This window comes from Argiope bruennichi, chromosome 3, assembly GCF_947563725.1.
Source record: "Argiope bruennichi chromosome 3, qqArgBrue1.1, whole genome shotgun sequence".
Taxonomy (NCBI): domain Eukaryota; kingdom Metazoa; phylum Arthropoda; class Arachnida; order Araneae; family Araneidae; genus Argiope; species Argiope bruennichi.
In genome coordinates, this window is record NC_079153.1 from 109,935,533 (window position 1) to 109,960,095 (window position 24,563).

Sequence of the window (24,563 nt, forward strand, 5' to 3'; positions counted from 1 at the left end):
CAAACATGATAACGCTCTGATTTTGCAGGATTTTCTTTGTTATGTGCGTATAAGCATATTTGAAAAGTTTCATACTGATACGATGGACTATTTTTGTTTAATACTTTTTGCAAGCTCTGAAAATACAGCATTGAGAAAAAGGACTTTAAAGTAAACGTTCCTGAATGAAAAATCAACAGTGACTTTCACGTTTTTGACTATATATTTTAAACTAATTAACATACACACATGTGCAATACCAAAAACTGTTCAGAAAGATTTCGACTATCAAATTAAATAATAAAAAAAATTTCGAAAAATGAAAGGTTTCAAAGTCCTACAGCCCCTTAAAGTTTTACACTTCGATTTTTTAAATAATGTATTGAAGTTTGCGCATTTCTAAATTGTTAAAATTAAAATCACGGGAACACAACCGATAACTTGATTTTTGCATACAAGCAACGTGTTAAGAATATTGTAACTACACGTAATATTTGGACTGTGAGTGAAGAGCCAGCAAGACATTCAATGTACTGCCGAAATTATTTTTCGCACTTCAAAAGAAATAAATAAAAATACTAAATATGAAAAAAAAAACAAAAAAAATGAACTATATACCTTTATCAAGAAAACCCAGAGTAATTTTTGCACTATAAATTTGAAAAACATTTTATGATTTGTTACTCAACATTACTCAAATGATTTTTAATGAATATCTACAAGACCAAATTTGGTGCAGTCATTTATAAACACATAAAAATAACCCACTAAATTTATACAAAAGAAATGCAAGGCGGAATAGAAATATTTCCAGTTGCGGCTTCACACCCGGATGGACAGACCGCTCACACCTCGACCTTCCCGACATCGAAATGGCGGCAATTCCAGGGATGTTCAAATACACTCCCTTCAGGTTGACACATTCTTCCTCCCCAGTAATTATCTTTTAATTAAATTGTCCGTTTTTTTGCCCTCCCTTCAGGGCTCTCTTATATTTCACCTCGTGTTGTTAATTCGGCCTCACTGCACCGCTAGTGGTCGAGCGGCGAGGCAAAAATTAAAGGGGAGAATTTAAACCTGCCTCAAAATGATAAGGGTGGGTTCGGTTTTTTTTTTTTGTTTTAATCTTCCTCGAGTTGCGGAGTGTGCAAATATATGTTTTTTTGCCTCTGTAGGTTTAATTGTAATCGCTTTTCTTTTTTATTAACTCGAAACAAAGCGTAAAGTGTGTTCAGTTTCTTTTCTTTTCTTATCAACGCTCTTCTTTTTCTTCAGAAAGTACGAAGCAATAGAGGCGATAACCGCAAGCGAAAGGATAGTTTTGAGGTGATACTTTTACTTTTAACATAGACTAATACGCTACAATCTACAGAAGGAAAAAAAATGTTCAAGTTGTTAACATACTTTTGGTTAACATTAAGAAAAACAAAATACGCAAAAAAATTAAGGGACCTACTATCCTACTGTTTTAAGACTGATTAATCTATTTTTATATTATTCTTAAAATTTATTTCTGATTCCAAAAAAATATTACAAAATTGTACTTAATAAGATCATAATATGCATATATATAAAACGCATTTGCCTAAACTACGAAAAATCTTGTGATAAAGTTGACGTAAAATACTTTTTTAAATATTTATTACAATTAGAGAAAAAAAATATATAAAGAGAGAAAGAAAATTGGCATCACTGGAAATATTTTTAAAAAAATTTAAAGTGACCAAATATGGATTTTATGCGATATGTTCCGAAACCACTGAAGAAAATCTATAAAATTTCGGTTAATTTTCTTACAAAAATCAAATAAAATTTTGTAAAATATTTTTTGTGCACGAAATTTTACAACTCTAGGTCCAACAATCTCTCCTATAAATTATTTTGCATTAATTTTAATTCTGTATATCTCAGTTTGCAGACAATATACAAATCTATAAACATTAAAGTGCTTAAAATAAATATGCATTTAAAATAAATCTGAAATAAAATAAATACAGTAGACTCCCGATTATCCGCGGGCGGGATATCCGCGCCTGCCGCACAAAGTTTTTTTTTTCTTTTTTGACTGAGTTTTTCAAAAAGGTGCAGTTTTACAGTTATGCCTTTGTAATTACATAATACATTACAGTATTAAAACAGTACATATGTATTCATTTTTCTGTATATCCTTGACGCCTCTCGTAAGTACTAAACACTTTTCTGTTTTCATGAACAAAATGCATTTTAGGTTAGTTTTGAGTGAGATACTAAAATATTAAGCGTTAGTTAGACATTTCCTGCTGTTTATTTTACGTTTTATTGTACATAAAACGATTTTTCAAAGTTGGAATGACTGTTTTCTTTTTTGCTATACCCGTTTTTAGCTTTTTTCGGATTATCCGCGATTTTTGTTATCCGCGGCGGCCGCGCCACCCGATTCCGCGGATAATCGGGAGTGTACTGTAGTAGAATATAAAAGAAGATATCGGTATACGCATTCGCGAAAATATAAAGTTATCAATCAAGATAATATATTTCTGGAAAGTATTTAATAGATTATTTCAGTCAATAAATTCTTTTAATACTATTTGTAAGAGAAATATATGCATGAGTTCTAATATTCACATGAAGTAACATTCCCAGAGTCGGATAACTACTACATAATCAATACTAGCAAAATTTTAAAGAACAAATTATTTCAGGTTTTAATTTATCAGCATGTCAGAAATTACATTGGTACCATGTAATAATAATTGTACTACTATGATTAGAATATCAAGGTAGTACAAAGGAAGGACAGAAAGGTCCCTAAATATTCATCCACATCCATTTATTTAAAAACTTCTTACATATATCAGCTCAAACTAACTGCAGTTGATGAGCTCAGAATATCTTTTTTAAGAAAAACGCCAAATGATATGTCTAGTTGTTTGTATCATCGGCGTTATTAGCAGAATCATGGCAATAAAGGCTGAAAATTCGTATCATCCCAATAACTGACAATGATGTACATTCGCAGTAATTCATTTGAAATACGAAATTTCGTTTACGTCACAATTTACATAAAAGATATTTAAACAGAGTATATATCTTTTAGAGCACTCTGATTATAAAATACTCGTTTTTAAAATAAATATAGATAACTCAATCTTGAACAATGCAAACAATAAAGTACAGTTTATGAAGAATCAATATATTTCGCGATGTATTAAAGGTAATTAACAAAAGCAAGGACATATTTCGCATATATGATGTGATATATCCTGATAGTAATTGATATACTTTTGTTGAGGCATTAGTTTATTTAAAATAAAAATGCAGCATATATGATAGTGACCAATAACTTTCGCCAACTTGGCAAGGTCTACCTAGTTTTCCTAATCTTTTTATATGCCTATTTCATAATAACTGACTGAACAGCTTATACTTATGAAACCTATGGTTCCATTAGGAACAATGGTTTCATAATAATTCTAAGTAACTGAGACTTGCTCAATCGACAGTTAAGTAAAGGAAACCACTCCAAAAGCAAGATTTTTTCTAAAACATTTTTTTTTTTTGAATTAGCGTGTTTAGAGGCCACATATTTAAGTATTATTTATTTTATAAAGATACGAAAAGTATTTATGCCTGAAAAGTATTATACCACAATCACTCTATAGTACATGATTCATTTTATCAAACTGTTTCTGTTGTTACTATGGGTTACAGTTATATTTGATAAATACGCAGTTTTATGTACAACATAATATTGAAAAATATATACAAAAACCATTTCTCATACATGTATTTTCCTTTACTAAATAATGATTTATGAGTATACATTTAAAAAAAAAGAAACTATATCTTATTCTAAAGATTTCTCAATAAAAATGATAATATTAAAGTTTTATCCTAGTATTTCAGAAAGCAATAGCATTTTTTTCATCCTCAAATTCACAACTTTGTAAACGTTATCCATCCGAAACAGATAAAAAAAAAATCAAAATAAATGATGGCTTTAAATCAATTAATGGAATAAGAAATGTAGAACAAATACAACACAGACACAGTCTCGCACGCCATACAATGAGAGATTACGAAACAAATATCCACACCTGAATTTTTATTCAAACGAATTGTGCTTGTGTACATCAAAAACGGGCCGTTAGTCTAACAAATGGAATAATTCAGATAAATAAATTTAAGATTTTATGATTTTTTTTATCAACACACTTTCAAAACAATTCCTTTTAAAATATCATAATAAAATTTGTGAAGAGTGTATTTGAAACAAAAGAAGAAATGTTATTGTTAAAGAGAAGTAATTTTTTTAATAATGTATACATTAATATATATTAACTTTGATTCGTATGTCACATATCTAGCTTAGGAGAAAATTCAAATAAAATTAATAAAAGATTCTTTAAACTTCAGTCGCTTGATAGTGTTATATTAGAATTACACAAGCTTAATTTATTTTTTTCTGTGCCAATAAGAATCAAACATATATAATCATCATAAAGGTAAAACTAAGAATTAATTAATGCGAATTTCTAACTAAGAATTCATTCATCTTAAATGGAATGTTTATAATCAGATAAATTTATAATTGAATAATATAAATGTTAAATTTCTATTATACCTATTAATAAGAAACATATGGAAATTCTTAATTGAATTATATTTTTCTGTTGACTTGCTTCAAATTGACATTTTAATCAGACATATGTCAAATACTCCGAGTATCTTTTGAAATAAAAATAAATTCTAAAGGAGATTTTTGGATCGATTTAAATTATCCATTATTAAACTATACAATATTTATCACAACGGTGATAAATAAAAAGGTAAGATAATAAAACATAATATTATTAACTTTAGTATTAATAAAAAATATATATATTTCATTTTTCAGATTTAAAAAAAATTGAACTTGATGTAACGATAGCACGAGCACAGATCACGCTTCCCACGCAACATATTTAACAAAAGTCATCATTTTAAGCCAGAAATAAAAAGTATAAAAACGGGGGACTTTAAAGGCAATTTAACCAACAAACCCTCGCGTAATTAATTAAAAAAAAACCATAATGTATCGGTGTTGAACACTTCGACGAGCAGTGACGCTTTTGACAGAGCCCATCACATCAGCTTATTATTTTACAAGGAGAGTTGACTCTGAGGTATTTAACACCTTTTTTCCACGTTAAGCAACACGCGTTTCATGCTTTGCTTAATCCGGAAAAATCCGGCTGAGAGAGAGAGAGAGAAGGGGACATCGGGGGTGTCGGAGGGAGGGGTCAACCCCAACATTCTCCTCCAATCACTTTCTGTCGTCTGTATTTATACAGGCGTGTCATTCGCTCCAATTCATAGATTAATGAATACAGAGAGATAAAAAAAATATAAAAGTTATCGGTTTATATAATGTGAGGGAAAATTACATTTTTGCTGGTGGGTAATTGCATTTCAGGATGGGGGTGGAGGGTCGTTGCAGAAGGGGGTGGGTGGTAAAAAAAAGTATTTTTCGGCGCTTCACCTTTAACTCTTGTTCGTTGTAAGGGGAAATTAAATTTCTTTTCCCATTTAATTTCTGTTTAAATTGCTCTTAACTCCATTTCTAGAGCCGCCGCTGAGTTAGTATTTTTTTGTCCCTCTTACAGAGAAAGGTTAGAGCGGAAATTGTTGTTTGGTTTCCACGTCGATTTGTGTTTTTTTTTTCTTTCCCCTCTTCCATTCTTTTCCTTTTTTTTATTATTTTTTTTTTCATTCATTCTCCGCCAGTCTTTGATTTTGGGCCACTTTTTTATTGGTACCGTTTATCCGCACTCTCTACCTTTTTTTGCTTCTGTCTCCATCCTTTTTTTTTTTTTTTTTTTTTTCCCACTTACTTCTGGTGGAATACTCGCCCAGTCCAGAATCAGGGAAACAAATATTAGATCTCCGAGTTTATCTCAGTACAAAAACGTTTCTCTTTCGGCCTGTATATTGATGTATTCTTGCTTAATTTTCTCTTCTATAACTCAAAGGAATGAATGGACTGAATTACAACGATATAAACGGATGTACCATTCTTGAAAACATACTAATTTAAGCATAGTTAACAATTATGAACCAATGGACTTAACAGATGAGATTTAAAACCAATTTAATTTGCTAACTGGGTATGACGAAATATTTCATCATACACGAACTACTATTGCAATAGGCATGACGACATTTTTCGGCATGGAAATTTGTCGTATGCAATTATATTACTTATAATTATGAAGAAAAAAGTCCCCGTTGTGAAACTAATTGAACAAAACCTTATTCTCCAGTTAACAGGTCAAATTGAAGTGTAGCTTACAGCTGAAATTTAGTTATATAACCCAATCGATAGAATATCCCAAAAAAGAAAAGAAATAGTCATTCTTTATGTTAAATAATTAATATTATGACTTAAACTTCATAGTCTTTTTATTACACTTCATGATTCCCCTCCAGGTAGCACCACGAGTCCTAGGATATGAAGAAGCGTGATTCGCGCTTCCCTGCTGTGCCCAATAATGTTGTGTGGTCAAGTTACTTCCATTCCAGTGATGGGATATGCCTGAATGAGAGGGGTTGTGCCTGGTCTTGAGAAGTCAGTTTTTCACCACCCACTCGCGTCGATAGTTTATTCAAGGTACTCCGGATGATTTATCAGAGAAGGGATCATTTTTTTGTGGTCGTGGTTATACATTTCACAAGAAAAAGAGAAAAATAATTATCAAAACATTAATCCTAATATGTATTAAAAATATCAGAAAATTTAGTCTTAATTATACTGACATGAAATTCATTAAGCAAGATAGACCTATTTTGGAAAAACAATGTAATTTTGAAGGTGAAGCGCCTTCAGATTACGAAAATGAAGACTGAATCGATACTTCTCACCACTCCAAAATTCAACATCACATCAAGAGGGAAAGGACATTTGATTCCGACGGATTTAATATACACCGATTGACGGTATGTCTTCGGTGAAATCAGATTTCAAACTTTCCAAATCCGAAACTTACATTAAACATCTGAAGTTCTCAGTAAGCCAAGTCAATATCCTACTCTCCGCTTTCTCATATACCCCACCATGTAAATAAACTTTGTGTTTTAATCTCAAAGACAATACAGTGAATGCTCTTCTCTTAATTTACTCGAGTGCTTCAGTCATGTAGACAGATATATTTCGTGTTTTAATCTCGTAATACTGTGAATGTTCTTCTCCAGACCTTCAGGTATACCTCCATCATGTAGACATACTTAGTGTTTTAATCTTGAATGTAATAATGCTCTTCTATTGACATACTTCGTTATTTCTATTACTTCTTTTACTTATTTTCACCATGTTAATAGATACATTTTGTATTTAAATCTCCCAATACAATGAATGCTCTTGTCTTGATTTACTCGTATACCTCCGCCATGTAGATAGATATATTTCGCGTTTTAATCTCGTAATATAGTGGTTGTTCTTTTCTCGATTTTCTCGCATTCCTCCATTAAGTAGGCACACTTTGTGTTTTAATCTTGAATGTAATAATGCTCTTCTATTGATATACTCCGTTACTTCTATTTCTTATTTTATTTACCTTCACCATGTTGATAGATACATTTTGTATTTTAATCTCGTAATGCAGTGAATGCCCTTGTCTTGATTTACTCGCATACCTCAGCCACGTAGATAGATATATTTCGCGTTTTAATCTCGTAATATAGTGGCTGTTCTTTTCTCGATTTTCTCGCATACCTCCATTAAGTAGGCATACTTTGTGTTTTAATCTTGAATGTAATAATGCTCTTCTCTTGACTTACTCGAATACTTTCACAATGTTGACAGATACATTTTGTGTTTTAATCTCGTAATACAGTTATTTTCTTCTCTCAACTTTCTCGTATACCTCCAATATGTAGACATACTTTGTGTTTTAATCTTGAACGCAATACAGCGAATGTTCTTTCAACTTATTCGTTTATTCCAGATTGTATACTCCAACGTGTAGACATACTTTGTGTTTTAATCTTGAACGCAATACAGCGAATGTTCTTTCAACTTATTCGTTTATTCCAGATTGTATACTCCAACGTGTAGACATACTTTGTGTTTTAATCTTGAACGCAATACAGCGAATGTTCTTCTTTCAACTTATTCGTTTATTCCATATTGTATACTCCAACGGGTAGACATACTTTGTGTTTTAATCTTGAACGCAATACAGCGAATGTTCTTCTTTCAACATATTCGTTTATTCCAGATTGTATACTCCAACGTGTAGACATACTTTGTGTTTTAATCTTGAACGCAATACAGCGAATGTTCTTCTTTCAATTTATTAGTTTATTCCAGATTGTATACTCCAACGTGTAGACATACTTTGTGTTTTAATCTTGAACGCAATACAGCGAATGTTCTTTCAACTTATTCGTTTATTTCAGATTGTATACTCCAACGTGTAGACATACTTTGTGTTTTAATCTTGAACGCAATACAGCGAATGTTCTTTCAACTTATTCGTTTATTCCAGATTGTATACTCCAACGTGTAGACATACTTTGTGTTTTAATCTTGAACGCAATACAGCGAATGTCCTTTCTTCGACTTATTCGTTTATTCCAGATCGTATACTCCAACGTGTCGACACACTTTGTGATTTAATCTCGTAATGCAGTGAAGAAAACTGCATTCCCATTTTTAAATATAATTCACACCGATACATTTTGTTCAATATCTAACACTGAACTAAATTTCAATGCAAAAAGTACGAGCAACTAGCTTGCTGTGCTTTTCAGTAATCTCTTTCAAAGATACATCGACAGACAATGGCGGATTTTCATATTTTCCGAACCTTGACAGAGTCCATTATGAAGTCCTTGTTTTAACAAATTAGTAAATTCGTTTAAAAATACAAAATATTTTTAACATTTGATGATTTATTTTAATTTATCTTATTTAATTGCTAATTTTGAGAAGAAGTGTTTGTTTTTATTTATCTACTATGACTCCAGGTCGTCCGGTATCTGCGTTTTTCCGTAAACTATAGAAGAAAACGTCCAAAGTTTATAAATATTCTAAAAACTAAGTGTACGTAATGATATATAAAGGAAACTGATCAATCAGACTTGATAAAGAGTTAAAATTTATTTTTTTTTATCTTATAATTAATAGAAGTTGAATTTTTATAAACTTATTTATTTGGCGATTAGAAAAATAAAAATTTTTAATCGACCTGTTTGCGACTCTACCGAGTCTGCTTAATCAGAAACTCTGAATTATGGTATTCAAATGCACACAGGCGTACAGTTAAACATACTTTACGTAAAAGAGATTTGATATAGATCTATTTTATATCTCACTTTGACTTTACAATATGGGGCTAAAGACCACACACAAAATTTCATCTGCCTATACAAATCTGTTTATATCATCGCGTTCACAGATAAATAAATATAATTATAAAAATTACAAGGTAATAATTGAAAAATGAAGTTTTTTTTCGGTTTCAGGGAATGTCGGTTAATGTCATTACGTTTCCGTATCATTATAAACTTTTCTAACTCAAATTTATTTTTAACTGAATTCATAATTCACTGAGAAAGAAAAACGAAGTGTAATTTTCGATTAAAATATTATTTCCAATTTATTTATTTGAAATTCTCTCTCTCTCTCTCTCTCTCTATATATATATATATATATACACTGAGCACAAATATATATACTGAAAATAAACAAATAATAAAAGAAAGAATTATTTCTGCAGATTATAACAGAAACTTTAAAAGATTCTTTCCAAAGAAAAAAAATTCAGTGTCAAACTTCTATTTTCATTAATATTAATTTTAAAAATCTATTATTCCAAAAAAAAATTATATTTTTAAGAAAATAATTTCTACTTAAACTCGATAAATACATACTAATTCCACTTAAAAATATAAATTTCACTAAGCACTTTGAATTACTTTATGTCAAAACAATTAAATAATTAATCAAGATAAATTAACGACGGAAATTATAAAAAAAAAAATTCATGAAAACAACGCTTAGTAATAGCTGCTATTCTATTCATTAGTAAAAATTTCTATTAACTTAAAAAGAAAAATATATACGTTTTGCTAGTCGTTATTTCTTTTAACAGTCGGATAAAGACACTTGTTCCAGTAGTGACAAAATAAAAAAATAAATGAAGCAATTAAAATAAAAAGTATGCAAATTAGTCAAATTGGTATAAATTAAGTATTTAACAATCATTTCTCTAAAGATTTCATTATTTTCAACTTTCATTTCGTTTCAAAGTTAAAATGATAGTTCAGCTTATTGTTTTTTAATCGCATAAAAGTATTGAAAAAAAAAACAATGTGCAAAGTAATAAAATGCAAGATAATTATTTCGAAAGCTAAGAAATAAACATCAACAGTTTTAATCATTTTAATTTTCGATTTCGTAGTATAAACTTAAAAATAAAATAAGAATTTAATTTTTTTTGTTGAAAAGTTTATATTTTAGAAAATTAAATATCATGAAAAAAAAAAAACTTTTTTATAAAAAAGATTTTTTAATTATCGTTTTCGTAGCAAAAGTTTTAAAACAAAATTAGAATTGAATTTTTTTTTTATTTATATTTTAGAAAATAAAATATCATAAAAAAGCTTTTTAAAAAAGATTTTTTGATTATCAATTTCGTAGAAAAAAAAAATATAGAATTTCATTTTTGTTGAAAAATTTATATTTTAGAAAATAAAGCACACAAAAAAAACTTTAAAAAAATCTCTATCACATAATATGATAAGCATTTTTTAAAAATCTCAATAAAGATTAGTGCATTATTCAAAAGAATTAAAAGCTAGGAATTGTAGTATACTATTGAAAAAAAAAATTAGTTACCATTAAATGCAAAGAATTTTAATGCACATTGTTAAACTGCGAAGTCCAGTAAATTCTGTAATATAGTCTGAATGTTTTTTAAGGTACTGTAAATAATAACAATATAGGAACTATTTTGCAAATATTTATTCCATAAAAGAAAAAAATTATCTAATTAATAAATTTTTAAAAAATAATGCAAAATTTTAATAATGTATTTTTAAAAACGTTTTTCTGGATGAAAGAGAAAAAAAAAAAAAAAACAACATTAAAGAATCTATCAACATAAATTTAGAACACTTGTCGCTTTCTGATCCTGACTTATGATGAGATGAGCTTTATCGACCTCGCAATCAATCTTCTGTGAGAGTGAAACAGAATTCACGCCGGTTACATGAAAAATATGGTTTACGAAGATAAACGAAAACGAAATCCTTTCTGGCTTTGATACATACATAATATTTATACATACATAATATTTCTACATAATATTTTTATATAATATTATGCAGAAAGAAATCATTGAGAAAGTTTCTACGCATGCGTAACAAACGAGTATGCATTCTCTTAAACAATATTACCAGAACTAAATAAATAAGAGAGTTTTGAATAGTTGTTGATATTTGAATAGCTTTCATGGTGCTTAAAAAATTAAATTCTAGATTTTTTCAAATAATTAATCTTTTAATTTTCCGTCCTTGGTCATGTGTAGTTTTTCATTTAGTGAGATAATTTTCTGGCACGATCGTATCATCATTATCTCTGCGGTAAAATTTATATTAAAGCAGGGTGGACAGAAATTATCCTCAGAACATTAAATTGTCGTTTTCCAAAGTTAATTTCTAGGAGGTATAAACGGGAAAAGAAGGCAGACCTTTGGAGCATCAGTTATAAAAAGAGGAAAAAATTAGTTAATTTGTGAAAAGAAATAGTGGAACTTAATCGAAAAGAGTACATTTATATTTTATTTGCCATTAGCAATTCTTCTTATGGTGCTTCAATTAAAACAAAAAAAATAATTATCTTGCCATTCTTCAAAAAAGAAAAAAAAATTTGTAACTGAATCTAGACCATCTTTAACCCGTTAATTGTCACTGAAACCATTTGACTCTCGCTTGTGATTCACACTTACTATCTATCTAGATGTACCCTTTTCTAATATAATTAAGACGAGATTAGATAAAGTGAAACATGGCAGTGAATGTGTTAAACTATGGATCCCAGCAGCAAATAGAACTTTAGGAGCACATTTAAGGGGATGGCGTGCAGATTGGTAGTATTATTGAAATTGAAATTCTGCAACATACATAAGCAGACGACAATTCTATTTTCCAAATAACTACAACGAATTTAATCTTATGAATAACACTTTATATCTAATATATAATATTATTTAATGTAGAATTAATAATGTACTAGTTAGTGTATGCAATATGTTAGTAAGTACATTATGCCATTTAGTTTCAGAATTATAACATTTCTGTCTCTAATAATAATAATAAGCATGTGGGGGGGGTTGTTTTAGAGAAACAAAATTTGGCATATATGTACTTTGGAGGGCGAAAATATGCACTTCGGTGCAATTTTTTTAAATTTTGATTACAATTTTAATTAATTAAAATTTTATCTGGATTTTGATGTTTTTTTTTCCGTTATAATTTCTAAAAATATATATTCACCAATATAAATTTGATACTATTTCGATATTTAAAACATTATCATTTTAATGATAATAATTTTATAGTCTTACACATTTTTCCTAAAACTTTCTGCAATTTTTAAAAAAATATTTCTTTTGTCTAGTTTTTATGTAATAATATATTATAAAGTCGCCCTGAAATTCAAAGCATTTTCTTTGTTTCAGAAAATGTCACACACTTTTCTAATGAAAGCTTTAAAAAATAGGTTTTGATATTTGTTTAATTTATAGAAGGAATAACAAAAGTAAAAGTACATTATGGTGAAATTTAGAAGACAGATGAACCGAACATTTATGTTTTTGATAGCGCCATGATGTCATGGGACAAATCTCTATTAGAAAGCTTCTTCACATTAAACAGAACATACGCCAGGTAATTAAAATAATACGACTTTAATGTATGGTAATTCGACAGAATCATGGACATGAACTTACATCTAAACGATTTAATTGGAAAAAGAAATTAAATATAACAAATATTCCTGACAAACCGACTGATTGCCAAATGTGACTGGTATTCAAAATAACTAATTGGTTCGCTTATTACTAGTTTATATTGGTTGCTTATTACGAATTCTTATTGACTGTTTTTTTTTATCTTGTCTGAAATTTATATATCTGAAATTTACATATATAATATTAAAATATTCACATAATATATAATGAAATTTATATCTATATTTATATATATATGAATTATCTCCATTTTATCTTTACTGTGCTTTTGTCTAACGTGTAAGGTAACGTGTCTAGGTCTGCAATAAAAAAAAATATCTAATGAACACTAGAATAATTAATGCAATCATTTTTCACAACGATGTAATAATAATATTAATAATAATTCAACAATGGCTGTAAAAAAATTATCAGGTATAAATGAATGGAGCCGTCAATGGTCAAGGCTTAAGTTCCAGTCACCGAATGACATTACACTTCAATCGCTTACTTCACTACTGCCATCGACAGCCAGCGGAACCGCACGTTACAATGCAGCAGTAAGTACTCGGTAACTTCCCGCCACTTCTAACGCGAAGTGCAAACACGGATTCCACGAGCCCGGCATTCCGGCACTCGACACAAGCCAGCAAAATAACTCCGGCTCACGCTGAGTGGAATGGGAATGTGTGGCAGGAATGGAGCCAGGAATTACATTCAATATTTGGGTGGAGCACCTCTATCGATTTGACCTTCGTGCATTAACGATGGGGAAAGGAAAAGATGGTACGTTCCGTTCGGTGTCTTTGTGGTGGAAAAAAGAAAGAGAACAATCATTCCTGGGTAGGGCCGATACTTAACTGTAGTCTTCTTTCTTCAACCCGTAACTTTTGGAGCTTATTTTTGGAACCGTTATGGCGGCAAATCATCATCGCTCATGGTTGGAATCATAAATGGCGATTTCACAATGAGAGATAACGGTGATGATCGGATTGAAAATGTATAGTCATTTTTTTATCCGTTTTATAAAATATTATTTCACATTAAAAACATAAATTAATAATTTATTTGTAATTTTTATTTTATCGCAAAAAAGAAATAAGGCAAGATTAAAATAATAAGCAAAAAATCTCGCTTATAACATAATAAAACGTAATAAAGTCGAGTTTAATTTTTTTTAAATAAACAAATAAAAAAAATTATATAAATAAAGTGTAAAAAAGTAAGGCATGATTAAAATAATAAACAACGAATCTCACTTATAAGTATAATAAAACGTTCCGGAGTAGAGTTTAGTTTTTAAAAATAACGAGTGATTAAACATGCAACGTAGCATGTGGTTATTAATATGTAAAAAAGGTGTGATTAAAATAATAAACAACAAATCTCACTTATAAACATATCATGAAATTTTGTTTAATTTTTAAAAATAACAAGCGATTAAACATGCAACGTAACATGTGATTAATAACGTGTAAAAAAATAAGACGTGATTAAAATAATAAACAATGAATCTGACTTACAAAAATAATAAAACATAATGAAGTTGAGTTTCATTTTTAAAACTCATAATGAAAGATGCAACAACTATTTTTTAATCTTTTTTTTAAAGACTTTATGCTTTAAATTTCCAAAAAAAAAAAAAAAAAAAAAAAAAAAAAATTATGTGATTCGAGATTATAGCAAAATATTTATACGAAACCCGATATATTAGCAAATAAAACTATTAAAAATAAAAATAAGAGCACACAGGAAAGCGCCGCAAACTAGGAAATGCGAAGAAAAAAAATTATAATAAGTATAGTACAACGATTACTTAATCTTTTGCAAACGCTTCGTGTCAATGTGTTTTTGGAATTATTTTCATTTACTGCGCTCATTACAAAGCAAAAAATGAGATGACATACCTTAGAGAAAATCACTATCAAACTTATTTCCTCTTCTTTCCTCTCATTCATTAACGCAACCTAAAATATGAAAAATAATTCGTCAGAAAACATTAGAAATAAATATATAGATTACAAAAAGCATAAAAACTACATTAATTGCAACAATACATTTTCAATTCATTCGATTTCATGCTCATTTTAATACAAACAAAACCATGACAGCAAATGAGTGATAATTAAATCGAAATGAGAAATTTTTTCTAAAAATTTTCTTATTTAACTGCATGGCATTCATGATTCAATTATTGGTGTATACATACACTTCAACGTTAAGGTTCTGTCATGTAGAAAAATAAAAAGCTTCTTCAATTAATATTTATTAAATTTTGAAATTTATGGTTATAAATTGATTCACATATTCTCACACCATCCCATCTATGTCTTTAAACCTTTAAAGGGCCATTTTTTTCTAGCCATATTATGATAAAATATTTTTAGGCTTGAAATTAAGAAAAGGGATTCATTTAGCTGATTAGATAAATTTAATTTGCTTCATTAATTAATTTGGTTAATTAATAATTAAGTGACAAATCAAGACACATCATTTTGTGTAAAATAAAGAACTAAAACATCTAAGTTTCTGTCCTAAAAAAAAAAAATTGTCAGAACTTATGCCAACCTACATAAATCCATACAAAGATTGATAAATTTGGTGGGAAGCATACTTCCCACGGCCATATAAAAGGTTAAGCAGACTATCAAATTCCTGTTTTATATTTCTTTTTTTAATTAAATCTTTAGAAATGCTTTTGTGTAATTATCATGATCTGGCTTCTTTAGAAAAGGATAATTAAAATTGCAAATCAAAAAACATATAACATCTGCGACTTCAGCAATATATTATATCAAAGGTGATCAACTCGCGGTCCACAAGGAGTATATTTATGATCTAGCAAATGACCTGAACAAACAAAAAAAATTCTTAGGATAAAATAATACTTCATAATGTGTCCAAGATTTATCATACATACATCAAGAATATCCGAAGATAATACTGACGGAATGTGAGCTGAAATCGATTATTAAAATATAAATTTAATAAAATTACGAGATATAAATCAGCGAGAGTTCGCTAGTGAATTAGATAATTCCTATCATCTTTAAAATTTCAGTTATTCACATTGAATCAGTTTCCAAATTTATCACTGAAAGTAAAATATCATTCGCAGTACGAAAAATGGTAACACAGAAAAGATGCGAAGTGCAGAGAAGAAAACATTAAAATTAATATTATCTAGATCCGTTTTTTTTTCATACCGAGACTTCAAAATAAACTAATGTTTCTGTAAAAAATGAATTTTTACCCATTTCTTTTATTCTGGCAAACATGAAACGTTTAAAAAAAACTTATTTGGCATATGATGGTATTTCAGTTCAACGCCCTTGCCCGAAATATACTAGCAATTATGTTTTTCTTATTCGACTTTTTCCAAGAAAATGAGACGCACTTTTTTGTTTTGATTCTAGATAAAGAAAACAGAATATGACTTTTCGACTTCTTTCCATATCCAAAAAAGTCAAAAAAATTTTGAAATCAATCTGGAATTTGATGTGACCACATTTCGATACTCTTTTTAAAATACTTATTAATTTTTTGAATTATCACAATCAAATACAAATGAATCCACAGACTAACAGTCAATCCGTTTACAAATATGTTCCAAAATTTGGTACAGGCCTGTAATTTTGGTATTAAAACCATTTACCAAATTTCATTATCCAACAGGTGGCGTCTCTGAACTATAGCGTTTATATGTATGTAATGATATTTTAAACTCTTAATTTAATCCAAATTAATTTCCAAGATTTTATCTTAATTTAGCCCATAGTAACTTCATTCTAAAAATATTCTCTTATTTCTTGATCCAATTCCCCATTCGGTTTAATTAATTCCTCTATAAAACTAATGCGCCATCAGAACTGAATGACTGAACGTTTCAAATGAAAGTGATACTTCCCGTTGCCCTTAAAAAGGTGTCAAAGGTCACATGTGTATTGAACTGCCGCGTGGCGAGAAATCCTATCTTATATAAGACTAGTGATCATTTGTTCGTCCCTTTTTTGCTCTTTTTGCCTTCTGCTTTTGTGCCGCACTGCACAAAAACAGAAGAATAATCATGCCTGCCACTCGGAATAGAATAAAACGAAATTAAAAATACCAAGTCTCTTCACCCCTTCGAACCTGCATTCTACTTCAACCAAAAATAATGTTACATGTATATGGGTGTATAAGTAAGTATACAATATTCCATAAAAGTGCTTTGTTTAAAATCTGATAAAATCAACAAATTTGTATTAACTGCAGATCATCCGTCTAGCTTTCTTGTGACGTTTTTGAGCTATCGTGCTTACAGACAAACAAACCGGCAGAAAACATAATTCCAAAAATATATTTTTCGTACTTACTGAGGTTAAAAAAAATGTGTAGATATATTAAAATCTGGAGGTTAAATATTTTTTACGATTATAATATTTTCTATTTATTTATTTTCGTGCAAGAAAAAGTAAAAAAATAAATATGTTTTTATAATAAACAAAACCTTTAAAATCTGAATATGTTAGTCATCGTTTCGCTTTTATATATTTCTCGGCAACAAATAAAAGAAGTGCATCTAATTGGAGAAAGAGTGCCGGTTGAATTCATAAGGAGTGTCTAATTCCAAGTCACCTGTATCCAGAAATATTTTAATCATCGCCAAGAGGATCGGCAGGAAAAGCAGTAAAGGACAAGAAAAAAATTTGCGGGAATCCTTTTTAATTAAAAACTCCTAAAAGCCGGACGCCAAGCACGGGAAAGTGAACCGCCAGAATGCCAAATATGTGCCGATCTCTTCTTTGAGGTAGGAATTTGTACAGAAGATGGCTTCCAAAGAAATATTCTTTTAATAACAAAAGAACTGTGACGTCATATCGAAGAGCTTCTCCTTTTCTTTTTTGCCCTTCTTTTGTTCATTCCGAAAATAAGATTAGAGAAGGAGAGGCAGGTCCAGGCAGCGAATAATTGTAGCAGATAAGAAAATGTGCAACTTAAAAAGCGATGCCATTAGGAAATTGAAAATTTAAGAAATGTTCGTACCATTACACAATCAAAATGAGTTATGTGTTGCCAGTTCAGTTTTCCGAATGTAGCAGATTGCGATGTTGTAGAATTTTAATGAACTCGAACGTATTTCTTGGCAACGGTTTGTTACACAATTACGAATTTTAATATTTTCGTCTCCTCCTGAAGAATGCCAGTAAATATCTTATTCACTTGGATGTAAAGAAAGTGCTTTCAACGAATAAATAAATGCAAAAGTAGACAAAATTATCAATAGAATAAGAATGAAATAAATAATTAAAATCATACCATTTGTTAAGTTATACAAATGCAATTCCTCGTAAGTTGTTTTTTTTTAAATCATTATTCTTATAAACGTTATCGTTTCGTGTTGTATCGAAATCATATAGGAGGACGAAATTCTCAAGGCACAGTTGTTGGTTGACAAACGTTGAATTCATTTTGAGTTTGCGGTCAGTATCTTTGTTTCCAAAATATGGGTTATAAAGTGTTGTCAGAATATCCTATTACACAAAATGACTGAATGGATGGATTAACTTTTTCAAAGAAGTAAAGCGCTGTTGTGATTAAAGTATGAGTGGTCTTCACAAAATTTCTTCACATAATTTCGGGTAAAAGTGTTATTAAAATCTCGCTTAAATATTGAAAACTTCGGACAAAACCATGAACGTCACGAGGTGCTCAGTTTCTTGTCTTCAGAACCCAGCAAATGAGCGCTTCGTGCTTCGTAATAAAATGAAAAAAATCTAGTAAGCTTTTCGTCGCCTTTTTGCAGACAGATTAAAAATCAAAATCTGACGAATAATTACAAGCTTAGTCAAAAGATCACGTATCAAATTTTATTTATATAAATTTCTAGGTTTTTTCATGCATGAAAATGAACAGACCGACAGATAATCTAACCATCAATGGATTTCGTTTAAAATTTTATACAGATCTTTACTTTAGATGTTAATATCACGTTCCAGATTTAATCCATCTAGCTTTTTCCGTTTTATAGTTATTGTGCTCATCTATAATCAGATAGCCAGATTTTTGTGAGCAGATTTCGCTATAAAAATGATGGAAACTTACAAATTTCATGTGAAAACCATATACCAAATTTCATCCATCAAGTTTAAAGTGATTTTTAGCATGTTCACAGACAAATAGTCATAATTCCAAAATCATTTTTCCGGACTCATAAAAATTCAAGAAAATCTCAATATATATTTTTTTTTTATGACGATTACAAGACTTTTTTTTTGCATACTTTTTTATAAAACATCACAAATTTTGTAACTACTTTTTTGAACAGATACTAAGCTACCGAATATTGCTATATTATATGAAGAGAAAAAGGTGTGTCATTAGTTCCCATTCTCCGATCACGCTATTTTCACGAGATATAAGTCTATTTTTACCTGCTGTCTGTAAGCACGTATAAGATAATATGTTGAGAGTATTAACCCTTTATAGGCCATAATTCCGGGGCACTGACAAAAAAAATCTGTATGGTTATATCATGATAAATTGATGATGTAAATACTAAAACATCAAAAGTTCTTTGATTTGTCATTTAACTTATGAAATAAAGGATGGTAAATATGCCTACCATAGATCTTTCAGAGGAAACTGAAAGTGGCAAGCATATTTACCACTTCACGTCAAGGGCAAAAAATGTCAACGAATATTCAATGGTAAATATACTTACCACTTCATTTTAGGTAATTTAAAATAACTTTATACAGTTTTTTTTTTACTTAAAATCATGGAATAGTTTGGAATTCAAATTCAGTAATGCCTTACATTAAAGTTTAAATCTCATTTTGCATTTGTTAGGCTGGCTGGGCGAATCGCTACATTGCATAAAAATGAAATTGCATTAATAACATCTTAGCCACGTTTTGCGTTAAGAAATAAACTAAAATGTCACAAATTATAGTATTCAAATAATAAGTATATATAAAAGAAAGTCAGAATATGCATAAAATCATTAACAGGAAGAATTCCGAATTTTAAGAAATTTCAGCTACATGAACAATTTTTGTTTATTTTTTTAAATGACTGTTGAATTTAAATTCAACATTCATAAAAAGGAGGTAAAATTTAATGACAAAAGTTGAAACTTATATGTCTCTATGAAAACACTTACATCGTGACCGGGCAGTGGCAAGCCTATTTACCACTTTTGAATATAAATGATATTTAACAATAGATTTAATGTATTTCTGAGTTATTAAAATAAAAATGTGTCAACAAACCAAAATAAACCAAATTAAAAGTATGTGAAACCAAAACTCTGTGTCAACAATTTTAATATAGAAAGAGAATTCTAGCAAGAATTAAGTTAAAATGGCGTGAATATAATTTGTCAGTGAACAAATAAACATACAACATTTTTCCAAATTTAGATCATCCTTTTAAATAAATTTAAAAATTCTGCATATTAAAATTAAATTTTTAATTCAGTTAAAGAAAGAAAAAAAATTATTGGCAGAATGAAAGGGAAACAGCAGCAGCTTTATAGAAAAAATTTCAAATAATTCAATATTGAGAAACTGAAACATTACATCAAGCGTAGAGAAGAATATGAATTTGTCCGTAACACTATTAAACTCTTCGTCTAATAAAAGTCATGTCAACCAAATAACGAAGAAAAATCAACATAAAAGGGGCCAGACAATTCAACGAAAACCTTCTGCTATAAAGAAAGGCATTTATAATATTCAATCGTCAAGCGGGCGACATCAAAAGAGTTAAACTTTTTCAAACACATAAAACTGTTTTCATAATCTTCCTCATAAAACTTTCATGATGTTTACGAGGAGATACGGTTATTATAATAATACTCTGCCTTTTCCATAGTTTATTTAACATGACCGAGGAAGGATTGAAAATTTTATCAGAAGTATACAGGCGCAGATTAAAATACAGAAGAAATATGAATCGCCGAAGAATTCATTTAAAAATATCTAGATGAATTCCCTTATGAAATACTTTATTCCAGACAATAAAATGAGCCATGTTGCAAGTGAAATTTGCTTGTTGGACTACGTACTATTTGATTGACATTGCGACCTCAGTGTCGTTTTTATTTTAATACAAAAAAAGCGTTGGTTTCCAATCCATATAACGTAAATAAATTTAGAAGTCGTAATAAAACTTAGAGATGAGATTTCTATTAATTAGTGAGATGGCCATTTTAGCTTTAATATTTCATTTAAATTTTACAAATTAATTTAACTTCCAGTTCTTTTTGTTAATCTTAATTAACTAGAAGATATGCCCGTCTGAAAGAGTGGTTATCCAATTAACAATATCTCAGATTTGACTGTCACAGATTAATTGGCGAAAGTTGTAGTAGAAAATATCATGCAGACTGGTAGAAAGATTAAGAAATAAATAAATATAAATTATTATTCGAAGTAAACTTTAGAAGCAAATATATAAAAATATTAGATTTATTTCCTTACAATGGGATTGTCTCTATCCATAATGTTCATAGTGAATGGAATCAAAAATAATCATCAATCTGGCTTTATAATGATATTTTAATCCAACTTAATATCCAAAGCTTTATTTTAATTTAGCCCATAGTAATTTCATTCTCTTATTTTCTTATCCGATTCCACTGTTTCTACTTAATTAATTCAAGATAAGCTTTGTAAAAATGCTTACATTTGCACTTTCACATGCTCCGCGTAACAGGATAGAAAAATGTCCAGTAAGCACATTCTTTTTAAAAGATCCCTGTGTTTCCCTTACTTGTGATTGACATGCGTCAAAAATCCCTATCGAAATGTCATAATATATTAGCACTATGAAGAAATAATTTCCCTATCAATATCTCAGATTATATAAGATCAGGGATAAAATCTTCAAGAGCTATTCCTTCATTTCTTACTATTTCGTTCTGTGTTGTGTGTTGCTCGTCGCTCTTGCTTGTACATAATGCATGCTTCTCCAAGATGAAATAAAACGACGTCACAAAATCGAAAGAGTTTCTTCTCTGTCTTTGAAACTACATTCTGCTTTACATAAAATAATACTTTATATATATATATATATATATATATATATATATATATATAATGATGCTCTCTTTTCTTACTCATATGCATATCCGAGATTTTGAATTAATTTCAAGATCATTTAAAATATTTTTGCAACTGAATTGGGATAACGAGTGAGAAAAGTTCAACAGGCTGTGAATTAAAGAGCCAGTAAGCTGATATCCATGAGAACTGTTATAAATTACTAAACGACCAAAAAAAAAAGTATATGTACTGAAATGAAGATCATTGTGATCCGTGCAGTGGAAGCAAGAGGATCCATGTTTTCGAAAACATTTCTCTAATGATCACATTTCACACAAAACAAACACAAAACACCAAGACAAGACATTAACGCGTGTACCTTAACAACATCACCTCTCTCTCTAGTTACAATCGAAATGCACTATGGGATGCGTACCTAATCAGTCATCGCCATCTATTATCCAAAAGAGAAGATAGAATAATGCAAACTGCTACAAATATACTTATTTTGTAGCTTAAGATAATTATTTATGTCATCTTTTCTCATAAAAATATCATGCACAAAATTACGCATGTATAAATGTTGACGTATTTTTGTATGCATAAGACTATGTTCAGATTCAAAGAAAAATTAAAGCAACTTAAATATTGCAATCTAGCTAGCATTAAATACAGAACGATGCACGCAAATTTTTAAATCTCTAATAATAATATAAAATGTATTCATGTGTCTGTTGTTGGCGCTCTACAATTCAGCCCATTTGATCTACAAATTTGGCATTACTTTGAAAAGTGAAAATATACACATCGGAGAGATATTTTAAGTTTTTTAATTATAATTTCAATTAACTAAAAATGAAGCTGAAATTTGAGATTTTCCCACCATAACTTTCAAAACTATTATTGTAAAAAATTGATTTTCACAGAATTATTGTTGAATCATAACTTCACTAGAAAAAAAATGAATTGTTTGCGTGGTTTGCTGTTTAAAGGAGATTAAGAGTATGAAGAAACAACACACAGAAATTTCGAATTTAATTTCATGTACAGGGCAATATTCAAGATAGTATGTCGACAAGTTATAGTGCTTTGGATTTATACAATCATAATTCAGAAGAAATTTTTAAAATCAAATGTTTGATCTGGGAATCTTCGAAAAAAAACTAAATTTTATTGTTCATTGATAATGTTTATAATGATACTACAAAAGTTATTTATCACTAATTAATTAAAAAAACATTTTTCTTTCGAAAACTAAATTTTATCTTGCCCCACAGGTGGTGGGAGACAATGTAGGTTTAATCTTTTAACATAGTAGATGAACAGACTCATTATCATTCCTTTTTATCTGCACGAGTGCTATGAGATCATGAAATAACATTTCAACACTGAAAATTCTATCTTTAGTAGATTGTTACCGTAAAAATCATCATTGTAAAGAGCCTAAAATCATCCCCCACTACGTTTTCTCAAACTTAGCTTTGAAACAAGTATTTTCATGGATTCTGGATTCCACCCTCATCGATCACCTATCCCTATATATGTCTGAACGATCTCCGATAATCTTCAATAAAAAGAGAAAGTTTTAGCAGGAGTGGGTTAAGATCAGTCATTGCCCCTCAAGAAATCGCCATCTTGCACAGCCAAGTGAATGATGACACTCGTTGTTGGCTTGATTTTTTAACAAGAGTATTTATAGAAAGTTTTAATTAATTGTGTGATTCCTACTAATAATCGTACAATATCCACTAACATTAAAAATGACCAGAACGTCTGATCTAGAACTACCAAACTTGGGGTATATATACTTTGGAAGACAGAAATGTGCATCTGGTGTTTTCTTTGAAATTTAATTAAAATTTTAATTAATTAAAACTTTAGCGAAATTTAGAGTTTCTTTCAAATTAACTTTCTAATAACCGGAAATATTACAACACACATATGATTTTTTTCGTATGTTAAATTATCCTTTCAATGATACTGATTTTACTTTTTCCCATTTTTAATTTTTTTTTTCAAAAATATTTTAAGACATTTCACAAAAATATTTATTATTATTATTATTAAATTTAAACTCTAATCATTTCCACTGTTTGCAGGTGATATTTCACTCAGGCATCCCCCCCACAATATTTACGACCAAGATGTGAAGATTCACTCTTCAAGCAAATTTCAGTATAGTCAATGCTTCAATTGGCTTTCAGTTTTATATTTTATTGTACTTGCAATAAAGCTTTAACATTAGAACCAAGCAAAGGTGAAGTTTTTTTAAAGCACGATCACATAAAAGAAGGGTAGTGCAGTATTTTTAACTGAGGTCAAGTTTTATGTGCACTTTGTATAGTATCTCATAATAGGACTCAACTCAACTAAGCAATAGAAAAGAAGTAAAGTCATTTACACAGTGATTAATAAATCTGAAATTGCTCTGATAATTTGAAAACTACATTGACCGTTTGCAACAACAAAGGCCATTTTCCCCTATTAACCCTTTAAAGGGCCATTTTTTTCTAGTCATATTATGTTAAAATATTTTTAGGCTTGAAATTAGAATAAAAAAGGGATTCATTTAGCTTATTAGATA